Source organism: Protobothrops mucrosquamatus, unplaced genomic scaffold (assembly GCF_001527695.2).
Source record: "Protobothrops mucrosquamatus isolate PMUCROS unplaced genomic scaffold, P.Mucros_1.0 scaffold283, whole genome shotgun sequence".
Lineage (NCBI taxonomy): Eukaryota > Metazoa > Chordata > Lepidosauria > Squamata > Viperidae > Protobothrops > Protobothrops mucrosquamatus.
Genome location: NW_015386627.1, coordinates 300,424 through 310,656, shown reverse-complemented (window position 1 = coordinate 310,656; position 10,233 = coordinate 300,424). Strand labels below are relative to the sequence as shown.

Sequence of the window (10,233 nt, the reverse complement as noted above, 5' to 3'; positions counted from 1 at the left end):
CAATATGCCTTGCTGGAGCAACTTGTCCAGTTCAGCATCAATCTTGCCCTTAAAAGCAAATGGTACTCTCCTAGGTTTAACCCTTATGGGCTGTACAGCTGAGTCTAGCTTTAGTGAAACTGGAGGTCTCTTGTAGGATCCTAGCTCAGAACTGAACATATCTGCAAACTCCTTGCAGACATCTGCAAGGGTCTCCGTTTGCAATTTGTGCAGCCCTGTTACCTGGATTCCTAAGGCCTCAAACCAATCAAGTCCAATCAGACTCATGCGCTCACCTCCCACAACCAGCACATCTAAGGGGCCTTCAAAATTCTTATACTGTACCTTAAGGGTGGCCTCCCCCTTAACGCACACCTTAGAATTTTGAAAATCAGTAAGGATTACATTAGAAGGCCTTAGCGAAGCTCTCTGGCCACTGCTGCTGCAGATTTTGTGAAATGTGTTGAGGGAAATTATGGATAGGGCAGACCCCGTGTCTAGTTCCATCGACAATGGAACTCCTTGCAGTCTTACTTTAAGGGACAATTTCTTTTTAAGGGGTTTGTGTGTGCCTATTCTTAATATGTTCCTGCGTGTTGCACAGAAACCCACCCTGTTTTGGCTGGGGACCCTGGTACCTTTCAGATTCAATTCTTCCTTCGGTTGTACCTTCTGTCGACCCAGGCAAACCGCAGCGATGTGGCCTTTCTTTCTGCACGCTCGGCAGATGGCAGAACGGAACCGACATTCCGCTCGCTTGTGGCGACCTCCGCATCCGAAGCATTGAAGCTCATCTGGGCCTTTGTCCGGACGATCTTTGGGCCTCCTTCTGGCTGCTTGATAAAGCTTGTCCACTTCATCATCAGGATCCTCTTCCGAATCCTCCCGCACGTCCTCCTTGTGGATGGTTGCAGTCTCTGGAGCGCTTCGAGTGGGCCGCAGATTCTTTACCGCTCCACCTGCAGCTTCCTCTGCCGTAACCTCTCGCAGAGCATCTTGGAAAGAGACATCTTCCTTAGCAAACAGCTTCTGCTATAAGTCTCTGTTCCTCAGTCCGCACACAAAACGATCGCGCAGCCTTCTTCTAGATCCTTGAACTCACACGGTTTAGCCACTCTTCTCAAGGCTGCAATAAATTATTTTGCTGATTCCCCAGCTCGCTGATCTCTCAGTTCAAATGTGTGCCTCCAAGCAATAACAGATTGCTTGGGCTGGAAGTGTTCTTTCAAAACTTTCTTCAGATCAGCGTATGAAACAGTTTCTAGCAAGGCTGGGGCGACTAGATTCTCGGCGATCTCAAAGGCGTCTTGCCCACAAACGCACAACATTGTGGCAGCCTTTAGACCATCTTCCCTTATCTGATTCACGCGGAAGTAAGTCTCCACCCTTGCAACGTAAGATTCCCATTTCTCCGGGTGAGAGACATCAAATTCAGATAAACGACCGATTTTCACCATGATCAAGGGACAGGGTTTTCTTCAGCTGCACTCACCCTCCAGCGATGCTGTACTGGCAGGATAGACGCTGACTTCAACGCCGTCGTCCCTCTTCCGGACTTCTTTTGGGTGAGTCTTCAAGCTTCCCTAGCTGTCTAGACTACATCCCACCTTCGTCGCCAGTGTTAAGTCCGGAGAATAATGGCGAAGGAAGCAATGCATTTTGCTAACAGATCTTTATTCTCTCTCTTACAGCTAACAACCAACAAGAGCAGAGGCACGCAGGCCTCTATTTATACCCCCGGATCCCCGGGCAATTCCAACCAATAGCAGGCAGTCTTTTCCCGCCTTGCGCATGCGCGCAAGGCCGGCGCCGCTCAGTCTGGTCCCGGACAGCTTTTGCAAATGCCCGGGACTCTTGCATCGTCCCGAGCCTGCTTCTGCAGGCTCAGGACATAACAGTTAAATATAATGAAGATGACTAATGACAATAAATACAGCAATCAACAAAAATATTGAAGTTGTGGAGTCTTATTCTTTTTAGGCTAACTAGCAGTCAAGACATTAGCTGCAAGCAAGACTTGGAAAATAATGAAGGTGTTGGAAAAGATATTCAAATATAAGGATGTGTCTCTTTCTACAAAGAATAGAATCATGCAGACAATGGTTCGCTGTAACACTTTATTGAAGCAAAATTTGGAATTTGAAGACTCGGGATAGAAAGCTTATTGACATGTTGAACTCCAAGACTTCTGAGGATACCAGCTAAGAAAACAAAGATCCTGGAGCACTGGGGAACTACCAGAGGACTGGAAAAGAGCTGATGTAGTTCCCATCTTCAAAAAGGGGGGGGGGGTGGATCCAGGAAATGACAGATCTATCAGCCTGGCCTCAATACCTGGGAAGATTCTGGAAAAGATAATCAAGCAACAAATCAGCAAACATCTAGAGCAGCGATGGCAAATCTTTTAGAGACCGAGTGCCCAAAACCTGGCCCCTCCCCCGCTCCACCCCTGCCCCTCCCCCACTCCGCCCCCCATTCCCCACGCCGTCTGCCCACAGGGCCACTCACCGCCTCCAGGGCCTGCCGCAGATCGCCCAGGCAGCCCAGCAGCGCTATGGCGGTCATGCCCTCTGCCCGTGCCCTGCAGCATCAACTGTGCACAATGGGGTGTGAGGGCAGAGTCTTGTCTACGCTGCCTGGCTGCCATGTCCTTAGCTGCGCTGCTCTGCGTGGGCCACACTCAGGGGCGACTCTCCTTCAGGGGGGCTGCTGGAGAGGAGGGGGTCACGGGGGGAGGCAAGGCTGGGGCAACGGCACGTGTGCCCACAGAGAGGGCTCCGAGTGCCACCTCTGGCACCCGTGCCATAGGTTCACCACCACTGATCTAGAGGCAAACAAAGTCATTACTAAAAGCCAACATGGGTTTGTCAAAAACAGATCATGCCAGACAAATCTTATTGCATTCTTTGAGCAGGTGACAAAATTAGTGGACCAGAGGAATGCTGTAGATATAATTTACTTGGACTTCAGTAAGGCATTTGAAAAAGTAGACCACAATCTACTACTTGATAAGATAGAAAAATGTGGGTTAGCATCACCACCAGATGGATTACTCAGTGTGTGGTCCTCAATAGAACTGCATCTACATGGAGGAAAGTGTGTAGTTGCTCTGTTCTGGGCCCAGTGCTCTTCAACATCTTCATCAATGATTTGGATGAGGGGATAGATGGGGAACTCATCAAATTTGCAGACCACAACCAAGCTGATAGGAATAGCCAACACTCCAGAAGATAGGCTTAAGATACAGAAGGATCCTGAGAGACTTGAACATTGGGCGCTATCTAACAAAATGAAATTCAATGGTGAAAAAAGTAAGATTCTACATTTAGGCAAGAAAAACCAAATGCACAGGTATAGTATAGATGGTACCTTGCTCAACAGTAGTAACTGTGACAGAGACCTTGGAGTCCTAGTGGACAATCACTTATATATGAGCTAGCAGTGTGCTGCAGCTGCCCAAAAAGCCAACACAGTGCTAGGCTGCATTAACAAAGGGATAGAATCAAAATCATGTAAGTGTTAATACTACTTTATAACGCCTAGGTAAGGCCACACTTGGAATACTGCATCCAGTTTTGGTCACCACGATTAAAAAAGATGTTGAGGCTCTAGAAAGAGTGCAGAGAAGAGCAGCAAAGATGATTAGGGGAGTGGAGGCTAAAACATATAAAGAACGGTTGCTGGAATTGGGCATGTCTAGTTTAATGAAGAGAAAGACTAAAGGTGACATGATAGCAGTATTCTAATATCTCAGGGGTTGCCACGAAGGAGTCAAGCTATTCTCCAAAGCTCCTGAAGGCAGGACAATGGATGGAAACTAATCAAAGAGAGAAACAAGCTAGAACTAAGGAGAAGTTTCCTGACAGTTAGAACAATTAATCAATGAAACAATCTGCCTCCAGAAGTTGTGAATGCTCCAACACTGGAAGTTTTTAAGAAGAGATTAGACAATCATTTTTCTGAGCAGGGGGTTGGACTAGAAGATCTCCAATGTCCCTTCCAACTCTATTATTATTGTTGTTGTTGTTATAATATAAATGGATCCTCAAAGATATCAAATCAGAGTTCTCATTCAAGGCACAAAGGGTCAGGCTCAAACCATCATACCTTAAGTGAAGTCCTGCAAAAATAGGTTAGGACAGATTACTCTGGAGAAAATCTGTGCAGTCACAGATAAACACCAACTTGTGAACACATAAGTAATCAACCAATTAATCATCATTTTAACCATTTAGGAAGGGCAATCATTTAAAATGTAATGTCCCAAAACTAAACTTGAGAACTGGGAATGGGTATTTATTGTTTATTGAAAAGTTTATTACTTTTCGCATAGGATTCCTTAAAGGAGTTCGTAGGATTGGGCATTACATTATAAAAACTATCTGCAGCCTAGTGGTTTTAAGAGGCATTGACTATAATATTCCCTCCCAGTATAGCAAAGAAATGTGGTGAGTGTTGTACAGATGGAAAGTATGCATAGAATAGAATATCTTTATTGTCATTGTGTAACTCACAATGAAATTAAGTATTAATTAAGTATTAATAAATTAAGTATGTATTCTGGCAACTAACAGTTTCCTGATACCTTAACAAATAACCCACTTATTACTATTAACATTTTCACTGGTCACAATTCTAAACCTTGGATTTTTCAAATATAATTCCTGAGAAGATAATTATATATACAGTAAACACAGCGATTGGGGTGAAGGAAGAAAATGAGGAATATTACAGAACAGATAGTGGGACAATGAAAATAATTTTGTACAATTGTCTTTTCATAGTTTTAATATATTTAGTTTATTGTTCAACTTATTATGTCAGCACAAAAGTTTGAGCTCAATAAATCATGTTCATTTAATCATGGGTAAGCATACTAATACAACTTACTTATCTTAGTTACCAATTTATTTCAATGAAACAATGTTATTATAGCTAAACCGCTGTTTAATTTTTGTTCAGTCAGTACCTAAGATAATTGTTTCTCATTTCACTATTTATTTCCCTTGTCTCCAATGTTTCCCAGATGTATATTAAATCTTGTACAACGGTAGTACTCTTGATCAAGGTGTCATAGAATTTGCTGTTTGAGTTTCAGAAGCCCAATTATGGGCAATTCTGCAAGCTGTAAATACAGACTGAAAAAATTGACATGGTATATTATAAATGAAACTTTAATTATTGCCCCATCACTCAAAATGCCACCTTTGCTCTTTTACTAAGAAATCAAGGATTGTTGTAGCTCCTACCTAGAATAACCTACAGTTGATTGAGAGTCATTAGTGGAGTGGAATGAACACTTTCAGCAGCCCTTCCTCAACTTGGCACATTTTCAAACTATTATATTCTAAGATTACCCAACCATCAGTTTCATAATACTTCGGCACTAATGAAAAGACAGGGTGGGGTTTTTTTGCGTAATCCATATGGTTTGCAGGTAGACTGACAAAAAATATTACAATGGAAATGCTCTTGATACAGGTTAGAATATCACTAATTGGCAATTCTGGGTGGAATTAATATAAATTACACCAGAATATTTTTCTGTTCCTCTTCCTTGTTTTTACTCTCTGCCACTCTTTATAGTCCAATGATATCATCTTGGGAATAGATTTTTTTTTTTTTTTTTGCAAAAAAAGTATGCAGAAACTATTTTTGTGCTTTTTCAACTGTCTCTCTACTCTGTATGCACTTGATGTAATACGCAAATCTGAACAAAAATACAATACTGTAGGGCAAAATGAAAACAAGCAATCAAGAAAAAAAATTCAATTGAACAACTGAATTTTAAATTTCAATTTAACTAACCATCTAAAAGGCAATAGAACCACCATTCACTGCAGAGAGGAAGTTTTACTACCAGTGGCTAGCAGCTTGGAAGAGACTTTCTTTTGCATAATCCATATTGTTTTTCAGATTATAGGTAAATTGACAAAAAAACTTTCTTTGCTTTCACCTCAGCATTAAGAGCCAACTTCTTTTTGAGGTGTCTGCACGTGCAATCCCTCTTGAGTTGATCATTCTAGTCCCTTTTTTTGTGTTTTTGCCCCACACTTCTCATCTTCATTAGAAAAGCTTCTTTTAGAACAGCATCCTCTGCCTTTCCCTGGGCCGAGGACTGCTGCAGGTAAATGGCATATGGTGGACTGGATTGCAGAAATGCTAGTGTTGCACAAAAACATGTCATACTACCACAGTACTCAATATTAATGATACTCCTTTCAATTACAGGTAGTCTTTGACTTACAGCCTTTTATTTAGTAACCTTTCGAAGTTACACAACAATGAAAAAAGTGACTTCTAACCATTTTTCAGTTATGACCGTTGCAGCATACCCATGGTCACATTATCAAAATTTGGGTGCTTTGCAACTGGCTCATATTTATGATGGCTGCATGTGATCATCTTTTCAACTTGACAAGCAAAGTCAGTAGGGAAGCTAGATTCATTTTACAATCTTATTACTAACTTAACAACTGCAATGATTCACTTAATCATTGTTGCAGGAATATCATAAAATGGGGGCAAAATTTACTTAACAACTGTCTTGCTTAGCAACAAAAACTTGGGGTCAATTGTGGTCATACATCAAAAACTCCAGAAGTTGTGAATGCTCCAACACTGGAGGCTTTTAAGAAGAGATTGGACAACCATTTTTTCTGAAATGGTATAGGGTTTCCTTCCTGAGCAGGGGGTTGGACTAGAGACCAACCTTTTGGGCACCAGGGACTAGTTCCATGAAGAGAGGTTTTTCAGCTGACCCGAAGGTGTGTGGTTTTGTATGCTGCCTGCATCCCACAGATAGGGCTTTGCTTGTCTGTGCGGACCAGTTGCTGGCATGCTGTAGCCTGGTACCGGTCCCTGGACTAGAAGACCTCCAAAGTCCCTTCCAATTTTATTATTGCTGTTGTTATTTATAATTGTAAATTAAACTGCATGTAATAGTTAAATTTTAAAATACACATATATATCTTGATCACATCCCTCTGTCTTCACAATTTAAATTATTCCTTTAATGCGTTTTCAGATTTAAAATAAAAAGTATGTCAGGAGTCTGCACTTCAAAACCATATCTCACAATCGGGAAAGAGGACAAATAGAACAATGATATAAGGCTTCCCCGTGGTGGAGTAGGAAGGGCGGGTTTTGGTTTTGTTTTTTTTTTGCAGGACAACGGCGCTGCTGCTCTCGATGAGTCACTTGGTGCTGATTACGCGGCATGCCTGCCAGTTCCCCAGCCACATGGACTGGATCGACCAATCCTTGTCCGCAGGGGAGGAGCACGTGAGCGTGCTGCGCGAGGCAGCACTGGCTTCGGAAGCGAAGCGAGTTCCACCTGGGTCAGAAAGCTTACTGTCGAATCGTCTGCTTTACAACAGTGTTTCACAATCCGAACAATTTTAAGATGTCGTCTGTACTTCAACTCCCAGAATTCTCCAGCCATGTTGAGTGTGGAATTCCACACATCGTAAAGTTGTTCAGATTGAAAAAAAGCCGGTGTGTAATTTACTGTCGCTGATTGTTTGGCTTTGTGGATTTTATCCTTAGCATGACAGAACTGCGCCTCGGATCTCTTGCATCTGGATTAGTGATATTGAGATATATAGATTTTGGCGATTTGTAACTGTAAATTTAAAAATGTAAATTTAAAAATAATTTATTAAAGCCTGATTGGTCGTTTAGAGCTGTATCTACACAGTGCTCCCGAGATCCCTGTTAGTTAATTTGTGTAAATTAGTTTCATGGAGCCTACGTAAAGATGTTGCTGCCTGCGTTTTCTAAATTCTGGTTGCTTGCTTTGAATTTTGAATGGAAAAAATTAAGGGGGCACCCGGATTTGAACCAGGGACCTCTTGATCTGCAGTCAAATGCTCTGCCACTGAGCTATACCCCCTCGTTTCGCTTTAGTTGCTACTGTTTCTCTTCAAAGATGAGAAGAGAAACTAGGGGTTTTTTTTTTAACAGGAAGATTTTGAATCCTGTTAATTGATATTTGGAAACAATCCACAAATTAATATAAACAGTTTATTTTGATGGTTGCATTTTCTGTCTAAAAAACCCTTGCTTTCACTTACATTATTAATATAGAGAACTGTTGTTTTTGATGATAGGAAAAACTCGTGTATCTTAGTATTTTAAATACGTTTGATTTTGAATATTCAGGAAAGGCAACCATTAAAACTGTAATTTCCTGAGATTGAACCTGAAAAATTGTACTGGTTGCTGGATTGAAAAGCTCAATACACATCCTAAAAGAGCATAAGATTTCATATAGCAGACATGTCAAACACAAGACCCGGGGGCCAGATGCGGCCCGCGACGTAATTTCATGTGGCCCATGAAGCCATCCTAGAAACAATGAGGGAATGGTCCCCGCTGCCTTGGCCCTGGCCCAGGCCGCCCGGGACCAATGTACAATTTTGTGGTGGCCATCTATGCTGAAACACATACAGTCTTAGCTCCACAAGGCCGTCTGGAAACAGCAAGAGACCAGTCCCTGCTGCGTCGGCCTCACCCCCTGGGTGCACGCTGGGGAGGTGTCACCCTTCGTGAGGAATGAAGAAATGCACGATTGCCTGGAAGTGGCCAGCAAATGGCCCTCAATTACTTCACATATCCGGCTTGATGGGCTCTGGGGGAGGGGTTTCAACAGGCAGTGGGGCGTTGTCCTCACAGCGCCGAGAAGCTGAGCCAGGTGGCGCGAATCCAAAAAGAAGCGCGCCGCTGCTCAACCCCCAGACTGCCCGATTTCAGCAGGGAGCAAGGTGCAAAGCTGGCAAGCTTCGCACTCCCCGGCTGAGCCTCTCGGCGCTGTGAGGAGAGCGCCCCCCTGCCTGCCAAAACCGGGTAGGCTGGGGACTGGGTGGCATCGCGCTTCTTTTCAGATTTGCGCTGACTGGCTCAGGTAACGTTGACTCACGTTGCTCATGGCGTCCCCTCCCCCAAAGCCCACCAAGCCAGATATATGAAGTAGGCAAGGGCCACTTGCAGGCAATGGTGTATTTCTTCATTCCTCACGAAGGGTGACACCTCCCCAGCTGCGTTTCTTGCCTGTTTTTCTTCCTCCGTCATCTCTGTTTTTCTCCCTCCCACCACTCTGTTCTAAGGAGGGAAGGAAGGAAGGAAGGAAGGAAGGAAGGGAGGAAGGGAGGGAGGGGAGGGAGGGAGGGAGGGTCTGAGGGAAGTCCTGCCTTAGTCCTGCCCTGCTGCCCTTTCACCATCCCCTTGCCTCCTCCTCCTGGCCTATCCTGGGGGGTCTCCCATCCTATTGCTGAGGAAGCTTTGGATACAAAGCCGGGTTTCCTCCCATGGACAGGGAGTGGGCCTCCCTCTGACTTTGCCCTCGTACCCATCATGAGCAACCTGGCTAAGGAGAGCAAGCACAGCAGCAGCAGCCTTGAGGAGGAGATAAGTGCAGCTGGGCACCCCCATGGGGTAGTGGGGCTGGGCTTGGTCTGCTTAAGGGCCGGACTGGGCGTTTGACCTCTGCTGCCCAGGGCTCTGGGAAGCCTGCAGCACCATCCAGCCCCCCCTCACATGGCCTGAGAGGAACAGTGAGGCTCTTCCAGTGGACCATGCCTTGGCGCTTGCCCCGGTCCCACCCCCCTTCTGCCAGAGACCCTCAGATCTGTCCCACTCCTGCCCAGGCCCCCACAGCCACCCTTGACGCGAACGATGAAGAGCTGGCCATGGCCACCCAGTAGGCCACATCCACTCCAGCCACGCCCACCCAGTAGGCCGTGCCCACCCTGGCCACACCTACTCGCCCCCCCCCGAGGACAACCGCAATGCTGATGCGGCTCTCAATGAAATTAAGTTTGACACTCCTGCCATATAGGATTCGGCATTATATTGTAAAAATAGTCTGTGGCCTGACACTCTGAAGACATGTTGGCTATAGTATCCTCTACCAGTATAACAAATGGACATTATGGATGGGGATAATGGGAAGTGTAGTCCAACGTAGATGGAAAGTACGGATTTTGGCAGTCTTTTAACAACCAGTAACACACTTATTGCAATTTACATCTTCATTATTTGATTTGATTTGATTTTTGATTTTATTAGATTTATACCCCGCCCTTCTCCTGGCAGACCCAGGGTGGCTTACAGCAAGCTAAAAACAGATAAAGACCCTACAAACACCATTTTAAAATATAATTAAAAGAAATATTAATTTTGCCGTTTCATTTAAAATTTTGTTAACACCCAATATAAAATCAAATTAAAATCCAATCTAAAATACCCCTCAGG

At 44.1% G+C, this 10,233-nt stretch overlaps 1 non-coding gene across 1 annotated transcript; it reads right to left on the bottom strand.

The window, feature by feature from the left end:
• Positions 1–7,801: 7,801 nt before the first annotated feature.
• Positions 7,802–7,873, bottom strand: TRNAC-GCA. The gene has a single exon. It is a non-coding gene; the product is annotated as a tRNA-Cys (tRNA).
• Between the last annotated feature and the right edge of the window lie 2,360 nt (positions 7,874–10,233).